The following is a 16,191-nucleotide window of genomic DNA, read 5'->3' on the forward strand; positions in this document are numbered from 1 at the left end:
CTCCAGGCCAGTGGGTGTGAATGATAGAGCCTGTCAAACCCAGTGCCCTTCAGGATAAGTGGACTGGGTTTTAATGCGTGCTGGAAAAAGTCAGGTAGGTGAATTACCTCATTGACGTGAAAGGACCTAAACAGATGTGCATGCTCTTTCACGTCAACCGGCTAAAACCTCATTATAGCCGGGATGACTTGGTCATGGCATTAGTGACTTATCAAGAGACGGGGAGGAGACCAATCCCCTCCCAGACCTCCAGCACACTGAAGCCACAGATAGGTCAGTTGAAGGTGTCAACCTTACAACTGACTTTTCAGAACAGCAACTGACCGACTGTTGCCAGTTACTGGAACAGTTTGCTGGTCTGTTTTTTCACTGACTCCAGGTCACACAGATTTGTTGCACCCATGATGTGGACACTGGAGACAGTATGCCAGTGAAGAGTAGGATTCACCGGATGTCTGATTCACCATCAAGGAGGAAGTTTCCAAGATGTTGTCCCTGGGAGTGGTAGAGCCATCCCACAGACCCTGGGCTAGCCCAGTGGTACTTGTCCCTAAAAAGACCATTGGTGGGAAGACTGAAGTCTGCTTTTGAGTGGACTACAAGGGGCTCAATTCTGTCAGGACGGCAGATGCTCACTCCATTCCTCGGGCAGATGAGCTCATTGACAAGTTCATCGCTGCCAAGTACATGAGTATCTTTGACCTCACAGCAGGGTCTGGCAGGTCGGCTTGACAGATGGAGTGAGAGAGGTCATCATTCTCAACCCCAGAAGAACATTATCAGTTCACTGTGATGCCCTTCGGATTGAAGAATGCTGCTGCCACTTTTCAAAGGTTGGTTAACCAGGTTTTGTCTGGTCTGGAAAACTTCACTGGATCCAAAAGCGATGGCAGTGTCCTGACCACCTTGATGACAGATCCCTGGGACTAGTGTGTGAGACACCTTCAGGTTTCTCACATACCCTTCCCTTATGTGATGAAGCCGCAACTTTCACAAGGGAACCGAGCGAGGAAAGGCACCTTCCATTGGTCTTTGCCCTTTCGGTGCTCGACAGTGAAACATTAGGGTTGCAGGTCTAAGAAACATCGCATGACTCGAGGGTTAGAATCTTTTCACTGGCTAATCCAAACTAGCGGCGAATGATCTGTGACAAGTGTGAACTTTCTTCCAAGGAGGTAGTATCTAAGGTAGATAATGACCCACTTGATGGCAAGGGCCTCTAATTCCAGCACAGAGTATTTTTTTTCTCGTGGGAAAGGTTTCCGACTCGTAAATAGGATGGAATATCCTAATCCATCACACAAACTTGTGACAAGACTGCTCCTAGCCCAGTAAGGGAGGCGTCTGTTTTTAATACAAATTCCTTTGAGAAATCTACTACCTTTAGGATTGGTACAGCGTTTGTTTTAAGTTGTTATAACATATATCATCCTCGTCAGTCCAATGAATTTTCTGTGGTTCGACGTTCTTTAATTTATCTGTTAGCCTAGCTGTTCTGTCTGAGAGTTTTGGGATAAACCTACGGTAATAACCGATTAACCCTAAGAATGTTCTGAGATCTCTTTCAGTTTTAGGTGTAGGGGTATCCAGGACGGCCTTCAATTTCTCGTGTTGAGGTTGGACACTACCATTCCCTACAAAGAAGCCAAGGTATTTCACGGCTGATTGGGCCAGTCTGCATTTGGATGGATTGGCAGTTAGGCCAGCTACTCTGAAGGCTTTAAGGAAGGCATGGTATCAACAGTAAGACAGACACAAGTGACCACAGTTCAAGGGTGTTTATTGAACTTTCACAAGGGTGTGATAAAAGCCTATCTAAACCTAAATCTACAGAGGGCAAGCAAGCTATGACCATCAAATAATAATAATAATGCAGTCCTAGTTGAGTGTTGCCAAAATAAAAAGGCCTATACTAAAAAACCTATTGCCAATCCTTGCTGCTAATTTATAAACAGTGTGGGGTAATGTTCATGAAAAAGAAACAAGTGTTCACGAAATGGTATGTCAGGATGATCGGCCCGTTGGCCTCCCTTCCCCATGTTTTCATCACAGGTTAAGGAGGTTCACACAAGCAAAGCACACACTATGGCTTCTTCGACACAAGGATGCAGTTCTAATTCCAGCAACAGGGCCTGCTGTGCCCAAGTCTCCTTTCTCATCAAAGTCTCTTGATTCAGAGGGCCTGATGTACAAAAATAAGATACACAGTTATTTTCTTCTTACAAGTATTCAACACAGGTGCTTCACCCTGGATCCCCCTCAGCCGGGCTCAGATCCCTGTTATTTTACGATTGTTACTGCACATCCCCCTCATCTGGGTTCAGATTCTACTTTTCACAAAGTTCCGGGAATAGTTGTTTCCTCGGGTGACTCACGGTTCACCCCGTATCCCCCTCAGCCCGGGCTCAGATCCTTCTCCTTTTCAATTCGTCTCCCTCAACCGGGCTCAGACCAATTGTAGTTCACCTTGGTTTATCGAAGACTTTCAAATGTGCACAGGATTTAGCTTCACCCGTTGCAGGACCACTTCGATTCAAACTTCAGTTTTAATTTATAGTTGCCATTCAGTTGGATACCTAACAGAGACCTTCAAATGAGCACCCACGTGGCACCGGACCACTCTGTATACTGTATCTCCCAAAGTTCATTCACTCCTTTGTTTTCCAATTATATTTGCTCATCTGTACTGGTGCTGCTTTGTTGTAGGAGGAAATGGATGAAAAGGTTGTATCTAAAATGCCGAATGCATGTTTAGTGTGCATTCAGCATAGTAGATTAGTTTGGAGCCCATAATACCGAATAGGGGAGCTGGGGTTGCAGTGGTGTCCCTCACTCCCCCAGTTTGGTATTATGGGCTGTGGGGGTTACTGGGGTGTCCCCCGCATACATTAAAGGCAGTGCGGGGGACAAACAGTTAAAATCCCAAAATATCAAATTCCAAAAAGCGGGAAAGTGGGTTCTGTAATTTTGTAATTCGATCTTTTGGGATACGTTCTTTTAACATACATTCATTGTAGGAGCCAAGGACAGTACCAAAGCTGCAACCGTTCCTCCCCACCTTGGTTATCGATGCGGGAGAGCCCTGGTGTAACGCTCACCTGATTCCCGTAGAGGCGCCGGTCTTGACTGGGCGTATACCGTATCTTCAAAGGTGATGTGTAACACATGGCTGGCTCTTTGGGCTGGACCTCTGTGCACTGTATGTCTGACTCGAAGGGTAAGATGTCTTAGGTAAGTGAACGCTGTGCTCTCCATCTGCCTCGGGGCAGGGTGCTGTAACCAGTTTCTTCACTGGATAAGGGGAGCAGGCCTCTTGACTTCAGAGGACTGCTGTCCGTCGTTTACTGCACGAATGGTAAGTTTCGAGTAATTCTAATGTCTTTAAAGTCTTTAGTAATGATGTTTCTTGTTTTGCAGGGTTCCGGCGATGGCGGATGACGGGCTGAAGTGAGTTGAAGATGGAGCCCGTGTGATGAATAGAAGCGCCTGGAAGCACGTAAGTAAGCGCTTGTTGCCTGCTTCACGATGCGCTCTAACTGTCTTTTTATTTTGCAGGTACAAGTTCGGAGCGGCTGCAGGGTGCCGGAATACCCACTGGGTTAGATGTGGAAAGGAGTAATGGCACGTGAGTATTAAAGTTCCCCAATGTCTTTAAACGCACCTTGTTTTGTCTTTCAGATGCGGGATGCAGCGCCGAAGGCCTCCGGAGCGTGCAAAGAGTTGGTAAGCTTTTGTCTTTCAGATGCCGGAATGCAGTGCGAAGACCTCCGGAGCGCACGAAGAGTAGGTAAGCCTTTGTCTTTCAGATGCCGGAATGCAGCGCGAGGCGTTGGTGACAGCCGATGGACCAGGTAAGTGAAGAGCTGTCACTGAATACCGTAATGCTAACCTGTTCTTTCTTGTCTTTATAGGTGTTGCTGAAGACTGGATTCAGGATGGTAAGCCTTTTTCCTTAGGCCCTGGATCAGATGCAGAAGACACGATGAGTGTTCTGCTGCAGAGGATGCAGAATAACGCAAAGCAAGATTCATCCATCGGGTGTGGTTTAAATAGCCTCCTGTAGTGCTTAGGTGTCTCCTTCCACAGCCAGGCCTAGGTAAGAAAAGAGTTCCTGCTTTCCAGAAGAGTTCCAGTGTTCTGAATCTAGGGAGTGGCTCCTGCCCCACCAAACAGGAAAAGTAGTTCCAAACAGAAGAGGATCAGAGGCTCAACTGGCAGGCAAGTAAGCAGCATGGTCTGCTGCAGGTAAGTCCACGCAAGCATTATGAGCTCGGCGCTTCCAGCGCTGGGACTGGGCATATTTATGAGCCTGGTGCCACTGGCACCAGGACTGGGTCCAAAAGGTCCCAATTGGGACTGGTTGGCACTCGGAACCTGGGTTATGGATCTGCTTCCAAGGGAGTTGGGAAAACCCTGACCTTTTGGAAGCAGAGATCATGACAGTACCCCCCCTCAAGGCCCCTCCCAAACCGGGCTTCTCCGAGGGTTTTGGCTTGTCAGGAAATGTTCGGTGAAATCTTTTGATTAGGCGAGGAACGTGGACATATTCAGCAGGTTCCCAGGATCTCTCTTGGGGGCCGTAGCCTTTCCAGTCAATTAGGTAAAATAGTTTAGATTTGGAGATCTTGGAGTCCAGAATGCTTTTGACTTCAAACTCGAGTTCTCCATCAACTAGGATAGGTTTTGGAGATTTAGTTAGTCGGGTTTGAGGTTGCACGGGTTTTAATAGAGAGACGTGGAAGACCGGATGTATCTTCATGTGCGGGGGCAAGCCCAACTTGACCGCTACTGGGTTTACTATGGTAGTGATGGAATAGGGACAAAGGTATATTGGGTTGAATGTGCGTGGCCCTTTTAGAGGTAGATATTTGGTGGATAACCAGACTTGATCCCCTACTTGATATTGAGGGGCTTCCTTCCGATGTTGATCTGCTCCTTTCTTGTATTGTTCTTTAGCCCTTTGAAGGTGAGAAACAGCTTCCTTAAAGGCTTGGGTGATTGTAGAATGCAGGTAGTCTACTGCTGGTGTTTCAAGATCTTGGAGGGGATCCAACTGCGAGGTTCGAGGGTGACTGCCGTACAAAAGAAAAAACGGAGTTTTCCCAGTTCCCGAATGGACAGAGTTATTGTAGGCATATTCGGCTATCCAAAGGATGTCTTTCCAAGTTTTTTCAGTTTGTTGCAGCATGCAGCGTAAATACTGTTCCAGAGTTTGATTGGTCCTCTCGGTTTGTCCGTCGGACTGAGGGTGGTGACTGGTCGATAGTCTCACATCAATTTGAGCCGACCGACAGCAACTTCGCCAAAAATGAGAAATAAATTGACTACCTCGATCCGAAATTAGAACCGAAGGAAAACCGTGCAGTCGGACGATGTTTTCGAGAAATTCTCGGGCCAGAGTAGCTGCTGTTGGCAAGCCTTTGAGCGGAATGAAATGCGCCATCTTGGAGAATAAGTCCACGATTACTAGAATCGTATTGTATCCGGAGCATGGAGGTAGATCGGTGATGAAGTCCATAGAAAGCGTATGCCAAGGGCGAGGTGGGATGTCAATAGGGCGTAAGAGGCCTGCTGGTCTTTCCTTTTGACTCTTGTTTTGGGCGCATACTCCACAGGACATTATAAAGTCTCTGATATCTTTTTTCCAAGACGGCCACCAGAAGTAGCGCTTGATCTTTTCTGAGGTCTTGGCCATACCGGGATGTCCTTCCATTAAAGAATCGTGATAACAAGAGATTACTTTTTTCTGTAAATCTGTGCTGGGTAGGTATAATCGTTCTTGGAAATACAATAAGTTGTCCTTTACTGCAAAGTCCTTTCCCTGCAGATGCCAATTCTGTATGTCTGCTGGAGTTACAAGTTGCCTGGCTTTATCCTTAACTTCCTCTATGGATTCTGTGGCGATTACACCCAGAATTCTTTGTTCGGGAATGATTGGTACAGGTTTAGGGTTGATCAAGTGTTCTTCCACTCCCATCCGAGAAAGGGCATCAGCTTTACCGTTCTTTGTACCAGGTCGATAGGTAATTATGAAGTCAAACTCGGCAAAGAATAATGCCCAACTGAGTTGTCTAGAGGATTGCGCTTTTGCGGTTTTCAAATATTGCAGGTTTCGGTGATCCGTAATCACAGTAACGATGTGTCGGGCCCCCAGCAGATAATGCCGCCAAGCCTTAAAGGCAGACTTGATAGCCAGAAGTTCCTTGTCAGTAATCGTGTAATTGATTTCAGGAGGCGAGAATTTGCGGGACCAAAATGCCACGGGATGCAACTGATTGGTTACCGGGTCCTTTTGTGATAGAACTGCCCCCATGGCAAGGCTTGAAGCATCAGTTTCCACGATGTAGGGGAGTTCGGGGCGAGGGTGTTTTAAGATTTAAAAAATGTGAGGAATCCGTTTTGAGGTACTTATCACTTAGAACTCTGCGCCCTCTTTTTCTTGTACTACAGTTTAAAAGGTCGCATAAGTAACCAAGGTGAGCCTAACAGCTAGAGTAGCCCACCCAAGCACAGGATATTAACGGGAGCATGCAGACCCTCGTGGTTTCTGCCTTTGCTGAATACATTTTCTGCATTTGACGGGGGCTTCATTTTGCAGCCCTACGGCGATCGTATTGCTTTTAAGTTACAACATGATTTTGATGTGGACATTTAGTCCACGTAAATAAACAGGAATGTGATTTAGTTTGACCAACAGTGTGTATGGTTTATTGAATTTGTGGCTCTTATGATCACTCAGCAATGAAATCATAGCATACTAATGGAAATAATATTCAGATGTAGCGTTGTTTCCCGTGTTTCGAATCAAGGAAAAGGACACCACCACCACATGTTAATATTACAAACGTTCAATGTTACAGCCGGTCATGGGAATATCGTAGCCCAAGTTTGAGAACTAATAACTACAATGATTTGAAGGGATTATTGGAACTCTCAAAGTAGCTAAGGTGGTAGGAACAAGACGAATACCAACGATTTTTTGCACAATAGTTTGTTGCAAGTTCAATTATGACATTGTCAACTTATGAAATCACATATGGTAATTTTCCCTATAGGTAGCAGGGATTATCCCATGACTGGACATGATATCTGACAATTCACATGCATAACCACGCTATATAATAGGTAAGATATCTAATTATTATGGGCAGATGATCACAGTTATTTACACCCAACCAACACATGATTTTTATCAATGATTCGATAATATAATTGTTGTTCTTCTTTTTTCTTTTTTCTTTCTTTGTGTTTTTTTCTCTGAATCCCACAAACCTCCTACCCCTCTCCCCTCCCGAACATGGCCATCTTTTATTTTTGGGTTTTTTCTTTAATTTATGAATGAATTAACAATGACTTTCAATTGTTGCTTTTGAATTTTCATGGTTCAAATGAATATTTACTCTGTATTTTGTATTTTTTATTTTTATTTTTTGCTAATTGTTCTTTAAATTGATTGTACATGAATTATAACAGCCCTGATTTGAAAAAGACGTTGGATACGTCGAAACACGTGTTATCACCATAGGGCAACATCTTTTAAGATAAATCGACAAATATCAATCTCAAATTGAAGTCGTGTGATTTTTTCCAATTAATGGATTTCTCAATTATTTCTTCCGGGCGCAGGAGCACCTCTCAAGGGTAACCAACTTCTTTGTGTTTTAAGATTGGTGCAGAGATAAATTTAGTCTTCAAATCCTGGAAAGCTTGTTCCGCCTCGGTAGACCATTCAAAACGTTTGTTTTTCTTTAACAAGGCAGTGATGGGCTGGACTATTCGAGAGAATTCGGGGATAAACCTGCGGTAAAAGTTAGCGAAGCCTAACATGCTTTGCACACCTTTTACGGAGGATGGTGATGGCCATTTGAGAACTGCATCGACCTTCTTTGAATCCATACGCACTCCGCCAGGTGATAATATGAATCCCAAGAATTCAACTTCAGTCACGTTGAAAACACATTTTTCCAATTTAGCGAAAAGTTTGTGTTGACGCAATCTTTCGAGGACCATTTTCACGTGTTTCCGATGTTCAGATTCCGATGAAGAATAAACGAGGATGTCGTCAATGTAAACAACAACACACACATCTATGAGCTCTCTGAGGACATCGTTCATAAAATATTGAAAGGCGGCCGGGGCATTGCAAAGTCCGAAGGGCATGACCTGATATTCAAATAGCCCATACTTGGTGCGGAAGGCCGTCTTCCATTCATTGCCCTCTTTTACTCGTACCAAGTGGTAAGCTCCTCTAAGATCCAGCTTTGTATATATGCATGCTTTTCTGACTTGGTCCAGGAGTTCAGGGATCAAAGGTAACAGATATCTATTTTTAACGGTGATCTGGTTCAGGGAGCGATAATCTATACAAGTTCTAAGGTCTCCTTCCTTTTTTGGAACGAAGAACAAAGCTGAAGAAGCAGGGGACTTGGAAGGACGAATAAACCCATTTGCCAGGTATTGATCCAGGTATTGTCGAAGGTGAAGGTTCTCAGGCTCGGTGAGGGCATAAATTCTACTACAAGGAGGAGTAGATCCAGGTATCAGGTCTATCTGGCAGTCATAAGACCTATGAGGAGGTAGAGAGTTAGCCTGATCCTTCCGGAAAACATCTTGGTATTCTAGGTATTCGGGAGGTAACTGGGGAGTCTCTGAAGAAATTGCTGCCAGTGCAACACCAGGTGGAGGGTGACAAGTAGAGACACATTCTGGAAACTGGACCGTTCTTGCTCGCCAATCGATCAGAGGATTGTGTTTCTCTAACCAAGGTATTCCTAGAATAATCTGAAACTGAGGGGCCTTGATCACATCGAACACAATCTTCTCATGGTGTCCATCTTGACTTACTAGCGTCACCTCTTGATTGGTATGCGTTACTGGCCCGGAGGCTATCTCCGTACCATCCACCGTAGTAATGACGTCCTTTACAGCCTTGGGACAAAGAGTTAGATTCATCCTCAAAACCATTTCATGATCCACATAATTGCCGATGGCACCGCTGTCGACGTAAGCTTCAATTGCATGTAATCGATCCGGATTATCAGGGCTAATGAGGACCATAGGTATCACGAAATGCGAGGTCACGGAACTGGTTTTCACGCTCGGCAAGAGGACCTCTATTCTTGTCGGGCGAGGTCGTTTCCCTGCTCAGAGTTTGTAACTTTGGTAACTGCAGCTCCTACTGCCTTCTTGGCAGGTTTCACCGGACAGTCTCGAAGAAAGTGCCCTGAGTTTCCGCAATAGAGGCATAATTGCAACTGTTTTCTCCTTTCCCGCTCCTTTTGTGTTAGAGGACCTTTCAGACCCCCTATTTGCATGGGTTCCCCGGAGTCTACTCCTTTGGAAGGAGTTGGCGGTTTGGAAAATACTCGAGCATCAAACTTGGAACGATCGGCCTTCCTGTTCTGCAGTCTGTGATCTATTTGAACGACTAAGTCTATATAGTCCGAACAATCTTGTGGGGGATTCACTACTTGGGCTAACACATCTTTGAGCTCTCCACGTAGACCTCTATAAAACAGCGTAATCCTTTTGTCCTCAGGCCATTGAGTTTCCACTATCAGTCTGTTGAAAGACGCAATATAAGCCAAAAGGTCTTGATTACCTTGTCGCAACGAAAGAAGCTCATTGTCCAAGGCCTGCCCCTGTGAATGTCTTGCGAACAGTTTTTCCATACTGAGCTGAAAAGCTTGAAAATCATGGAGGACCGGATCATCTTGATTTACTAGAGGGATCGACCAGTCTGCCGCATTGCCACTAAGGTACGAAAGCACGAAAGCTACTTTAGCTTGATCAGTTGGAAAGGCTGCTGGCCGGCATAAGAAATGCAACCGGCACTGATTGATAAATACTGCAAACCTCTTTGGGTCACCAGAAAATCGTTCGGGCGGAGCCAGAGGTACATTCCCAGGTAGGTTGATCTGCACTGGATTCATAGAGGATGTAGAAGGAAGATTTCCCCCAGATGCGGGTAACGGGGTCTGTCCGGCTTGTGACTGTAGCAATTGTCTAGCGAGATCATCTGTTCGCTCCTTGGAAATAATCAGTTCCCTTCTTAGAGTGTTCGTTTCCTGACGGGCTGCATGCACTTCTGCCCTTAGTTCCCCAAGTAACTGGGCTAGCTGGTCGGTATCCGAGGTTTCCATAGCGCCTGGACGGGAGTTTTGTGGTAGGCTTTGCGTTAGAGGCGCCGGTCTTGACTGGGCGTATACCGTATCTTCAAAGGTGATGTGTAACACACGGCTGGCTCTTTGGGCTGGACCTCTGTGCACTGTATGTCTGACTCGAAGGGTAAGATGTCTTAGGTAAGTGAACGCTGTGCTCTCCATCTGCCTCGGGGCAGGGTGCTGTAACCAGTTTCTTCACTGGATAAGGGGAGCAGGCCTCTTGACTTCAGAGGACTGCTGTCCATCGTTTACTGCACAAATGGTAAGTTTCGAGTAATTCTAATGTCTTTAAAGTCTTTAGTAATGATGTTTCTTGTTTTGCAGGGTTCCGGCGATGGCGGATGACGGGCTGAAGTGAGTTGAAGATGGAGCCCGTGTGATGAATAGAAGCGCCTGGAAGCACGTAAGTAAGCGCTTGTTGTCTGCTTCACGATGCGCTCTAACTGTCTTTTTATTTTGCAGGTATAAGTTCGGAGCGGCTGCAGGGTGCCGGAATACCCACTGGGTTAGATGTGGAAAGGAGTAATGGCACGTGAGTATTAAAGTTCCCCAATGTCTTTAAACGCACCTTGTTTTGTCTTTCAGATGCGGGATGCAGCGCCGAAGGCCTCCGGAGCGTGCAAAGAGTTGGTAAGCTTTTGTCTTTCAGGTGCCGGAATGCAGTGTGAAGACCTCCGGAGCGCACGAAGAGTAGGTAAGCCTTTGTCTTTCAGATGCCGGAATGCAGCGCGAGGCGTTGGTGACAGCCGATGGACCAGGTAAGTGAAGAGCTGTCACTGAAGACCTTAATGCTAACCTGTTCTTTCTTGTCTTTATAGGTGTTGCTGAAGACTGGATTCAGGATGGTAAGCCTTTTTCCTTAGGCCCAGGATCAGATGCAGAAGACACGATGAGCGTTCTGCTGCAGAGGATGCAGAATAACGCAAAGCAAGATTCATCCATCGGGTGTGGTTTAAATAGCCTCCTGTAGTGCTTAGGTGTCTCCTTCCACAGCCAGGCCTAGGTAAGAAAAGAGTTCCTGCTTTCCAGAAGAGTTCCAGTGTTCTGAATCTAGGGAGTGGCCCCTGCCCCACCCAACAGGAAAAGTAGTTCCAAACAGAAGAGGATCAGAGGCTCAACTGGCAGGCAAGTAAGCAGCATGGTCTGCTGCAGGTAAGTCCACCCAAGCATTATGAGCCCGGCGCTTCCAGCGCTGGGACTGGGCATATTTATGAGCCTGGTGCCACTGGCACCAGGACTGGGTCCAAAAGGTCCCAATTGGGACTGGTTGGCACTCGGAACCTGGGTTATGGATCTGCTTCCAAGGGAGTTGGGAAAACCCTGACCTTTTGGAAGCAGAGATCATGACACCTGGGCACCGTCAATGCACAGTGTAGGTTTGTTCAGATTTAGTTGCCGGTCTTAGGCTTCTTACTTTCCAAGGTTCGTGAAAGTAACAGTCTTTAAAGGTCAAGAGCACTTCCTGTCACGATCCCGTTGAGGGCCCGGGGTGGCAGGTCAATAGGAAGGGGGATCCCCCTCTAGTACACTAGGAAGGCAATGGACAGGGATGCTGGCTAGCTGGCGCGAACGTGTGGGGGGGCGAGACTCTGTTGCAGCCCGTGAAGAAGGGCTGAATGCAGGGAGGCCACCGCCGAGCATGAGCCAAGGAACATTAAGCATGTGCGTGCCCAGCACGTGCAGCGAATTACCTGGCACATGCAAGAAGCCAATGCAACCGCGCATCTAGCTCTGACAGGGTGTGGCTTAGGACTATAAAGCCGTGCTCCGGACCGCACCCTGTGCTTAGCGTTTCGTCTGCTCCTAGCAAGAGTAGTGTTCTGCTTTCGGCTCCTGTGTTCAGCATCTTCCACGTTGACCTTCTTGGTCTTGGTCTGCAGCATCCTTCAGTATCCTGTTGAGACCCTTTGGTTCTCGTGCATCCTCAGCAATCTTCAGAATCCTGGTTTTCCGTTCTGCTCCGCGGCCTTCAGCATCCTGGCTGCCGCAGTTCCACTGTGGCCTCTGGTTCTTCCTTGCACCTCCGTTCGGACTCTGATCCTGTCTTTCGTCGCCGAGGCCAATCCCGCTTCTTGTACCCGATGCCTTGTAAGAAAGCAAGCAACAGGGTGAGCATCTGAATCCAGCCTCCTTCCCCTCGCACTTTAAACCTCCTCTTGAGAACTCACCTGTGTTTTTAGACTCAGTCCTCCTCTCTCGGTGCTTCGACGCTGAAGCGACGCCATTCTCTCTGCTCCTGGTTTGGGAGAAGGACACAAGATCGTTAGTGGTGGACCCACATCCAGTGAACCATCTCACATCAGTGCCAGCCCCCCTTTTGATCGGCAAAGAGACTTAACTGTTCGGCGCCACGCCCAACATGCCGTGGCGATCACTAAGACACTTACCGGTTTGGCATTCCCTGCTCGCATCTCTACGAGGAATAACCTGGGGAACGTTCATCTCAGAAGCCAGAGTCATCATTACAAAATCACAGGTGAGCCGCGCCCACTCGCTCAAGCCTGCTTTATTCCTTAAGGGGATAGAAGGCAGGTGGCAAACCCCAGTTATTATTCTACCATAGATTTACCCTGTGTTAATCCCTAGGTGGACCCGACATTCCCCCAGAACATCACTGCCAGAAGTCCAGAACACACCCAAGCCCCTCCCAACCTCACTGTCTCTTGGAGGGTTTCGCTCCATCTGGCCGACGGGGGAAGGTGTGGCTGGGATATACGACCGGGTGAAGGGGACTAGTGCTGGGGCCACACTGCAGTACAGTCCGGACCAGGCACTCCTGCAGGGCGCCAGGGGTAAGCGTGACACTTCCCTCCTTGAAACCCTCTCTGGTCTCGCTGTCTTTCTCCTTGTATTAAACTACCATCTTGGAACTGCTGTCTCCTTGTGTGCTTTATTCGCTCAGAGTGTGCTTTCGTGCTCTTCCTTTTATCCGTGTGGGGAATTGTGATGGAAGTCAGGTGTTTGTAATGATCAGTAATTGTCTGACCTTGCCTGATCATTGTATTGGGACATGTCAGGTATACGGCTTTGGTGTTAGTCCGCTGTCGCTCATAGTGAACTGTTTGTTAGAAAGTGTTCATGTCGGGAAAGGGGTGGGGGTTGAGTTTCTAGGTATCTTACCTGGTAGGATGAGGAAAAGGTGTTAAAGGGAAGGGGATACCGCATCTCACCATCCGGTGCCCCACTTTCACTCCTCGAAGAACCCTCATCCAGGTGATCCTCCCACAGTGGTCCACTCCCAGGAACTGGATCCAATGGCGATGGCCGTGTCATGGCCACCTGGATGACAGATCCCCGGGGACTACCGGGTGAGACACCTTCAGGTTTCTCACAGGGCTCTTATAATAGTAAAGAGATAGGAAAGATGGTCTTGCCAGGTTTTACTATACATTACAATATTGTCAATATAAGTGCCACAGCAAATCAGAGTAGGGCTGTAATATTTTGGCCATAAGTTGATGGAAAGTGGCTGGGGTCCTGTGTAAGCCAAAAGGGAGGACTTTGAACCGGAATAGTGACAGGGGCGTCGAGAAAGCTGTCTTTTCCTTATCACGTCTATACACTGGGACCTGCCAGTACCCTTTTGTTAAGTCTAGGGTTGATAGAAAAGTGACGTTTCCAAGATAATCAATCAAGTCATCGATGCGTGGCATGGGATAGGCATTGAAACCGGAAATGGCATTGACTTGGCGGAAGACTATGCAAATCCTCCAGGAATGGTCAGGTTTGGTGACCAATACGATAGGGGAGGACCAAGGGCTTGAAGAGGGTTTGATAATATTTGCTCTTTAAATTTTATTCACTTCCTCAACTCCTATCTGTTTACGGGCTTGCGGGAGTCTATAAGGTTTCAGATGGACCACTTTTCATTTGGGTGTTCTAATGTAGTGGTACATGCCTTTCACTATTCCTGGTTCCTCTGAGATTTCATCGGGAAATGATATAACTAGAACCTTTAAATCTTCTTGTTGTTGATTTGATAGCTCAGTAGGAATTAATTCATTTATCTATTTCTTCAGGTAACAAACAGGATAGTATTGTGGCATTGGTGGCAGACGGGTTTTCTTTCCACTCTTTTAAGAGATTTACGTGATATAGATGGATCTTTTGTTTCCTGTCAGGTTGTGCTACCTTATAGGTAAAGGGTCCTGTTCTTTCCAGTATTTCATATGGCCCATGTCACTTAGAGACAAGTTGGTTTTCCGAGGTAGGCAAGCGGACCAATACCTTTTGTCCTTCGGAAAACGATCTTAAGTTTACCTTTTTGTCATAGGTGGACTTTTGTTGGATTTGGGCCTTTTCCATGAGTATAGACTAGATCTCGAATAAGTCTCATATGCTCTTGCAATCTGGCAGCAATTTGTGAAAGGGGAATAGGTGCCTCTTCTCTTTCTTCCCAGGTCTCCCGGAGCAGGTCCAGGACATCTCTAGGCTCCCTACCATAAAGTAGTTCAAAAGGAAAGAATCCCGTGGATGCATGAGAGGTTTTCCTTACTGCAAATAATGCCCAGTCGATCATACAGACCCAGTCCTTCCCATCCTAATATACCAACTTTCTTGGGATCATTTTGAGTGTTTTGTTGAATCTTTCTACCAATCCGTCTATTTGGGGATGATAAACTGAAGTTTGTAAGGTAGTAATATAGAGCAACTCCTTGACTTCACCCATGAGCTTGCTCATGAAATTGGACCCTTGATCTGTCAGGATTTCCTTAGGAAAGCCGACCCTGGAAAAATATGGTAGGAGGTGCTTTAGAATCTGCTGGATAGGGTTGTTCCGCATAGGGAATGCCTCAGGGTATCTGGAAGTGTAGTCAACAATCACAAGGACATATTTGCTACCCAGTATTGTTTCTAAAGGTCCAATGATGTCCATCCCAATTCTTGAGAAAGGGACTTCTATTATTGGTAAAGGATCCAGAGGGGCAGGCAATGGGATATGAGTACTGGTTTTCTGACATATTTCATGTGTCTGAATAAATGTTTTTATATCAGCATGGATATCTGGCCAGTAAAGCTTTCCACTGATGTGTGCCTGGGTCTTGGACTGTCCTAAGTGCCCCCCTGTCAGATTGAAATGCGCAGTCTCTAGTATGATCTTCCGGTGGGTTTTGGGGATTACTAATTGAGTTTTACTTAGGCCTTCTGTGGATGTTACTTTTCTATATAGTAATTCTTGCTTTATGAAGAAAAAAGGACTTCCCTTCTCTACTCCCTCCCCTTCAGGATTTGCTTGTAAGAAAGCCTCAGCGAGGGCTGGGTCATTTCGCTGGGCAAAGGCAAGGTCGGGAAAGATGGTAAGCTCTTCTTCCCTTTTCTCTTCAGTGGTAGATGGTTCATCAGCTTCCCCAAAGCCTTACGTACATCTCTCCGTTTCTTCTGGTTTACTCTCTTTAAAATGAGGAAATAGAGCCTTTTCAAGAATTCCTTGTGCAATTTTGTCCCCACGGTGTACTTCAAATGGGATTTAACCATGGTTCTGTAAGAGAACCTTCAACTCTCCCCGGAAGTCGGGATCAATGACGCCTGCTGGAACGTCTAGACCGAACTTCTAGGACAGGCCAGATTTTGGGGCCAATCTTATATAACATCCAGGAGGGGGTATCAAAACTAAGTCTGTGCAATTGTTCCTCTTTTCCCAAGAGGGATAGTAGCCAACAGAGGGGTCTGAGGCTCTATGACTAAGCTTCTGGAATTGTAGGGTTCACCAATTTGTTTCAATTGAGTCACATCCCACCTCTGACACCACATGTAAGGAAGGCATGGTGTAAACAGCAAGACAGACACAAGTGACCACAGTTCGAGGGCGTTTATTGAATTTCAACAAGGGGGTGATAAACGCCTATCTAATCCTAAATCTGCAAATGGCAGCAAGCTACAACCATCAAATAATAATAATGCAGTCCTAGTGGAGTCTTGTCAAAATAAAATGGCCTATACTAAAAAGAAAAGATTGCCAATCCTCTAAATACCAATAGTGTGGGGTAGTGTTTATGAAAAAGAAAGAAGTGTTCACAAAAATGATATG

This window comes from Ambystoma mexicanum, chromosome 4q (genome assembly GCF_040938575.1).
Source record: "Ambystoma mexicanum isolate Mex_15411 chromosome 4q, UKY_AmexF1_1, whole genome shotgun sequence".
Lineage (NCBI taxonomy): Eukaryota > Metazoa > Chordata > Amphibia > Caudata > Ambystomatidae > Ambystoma > Ambystoma mexicanum.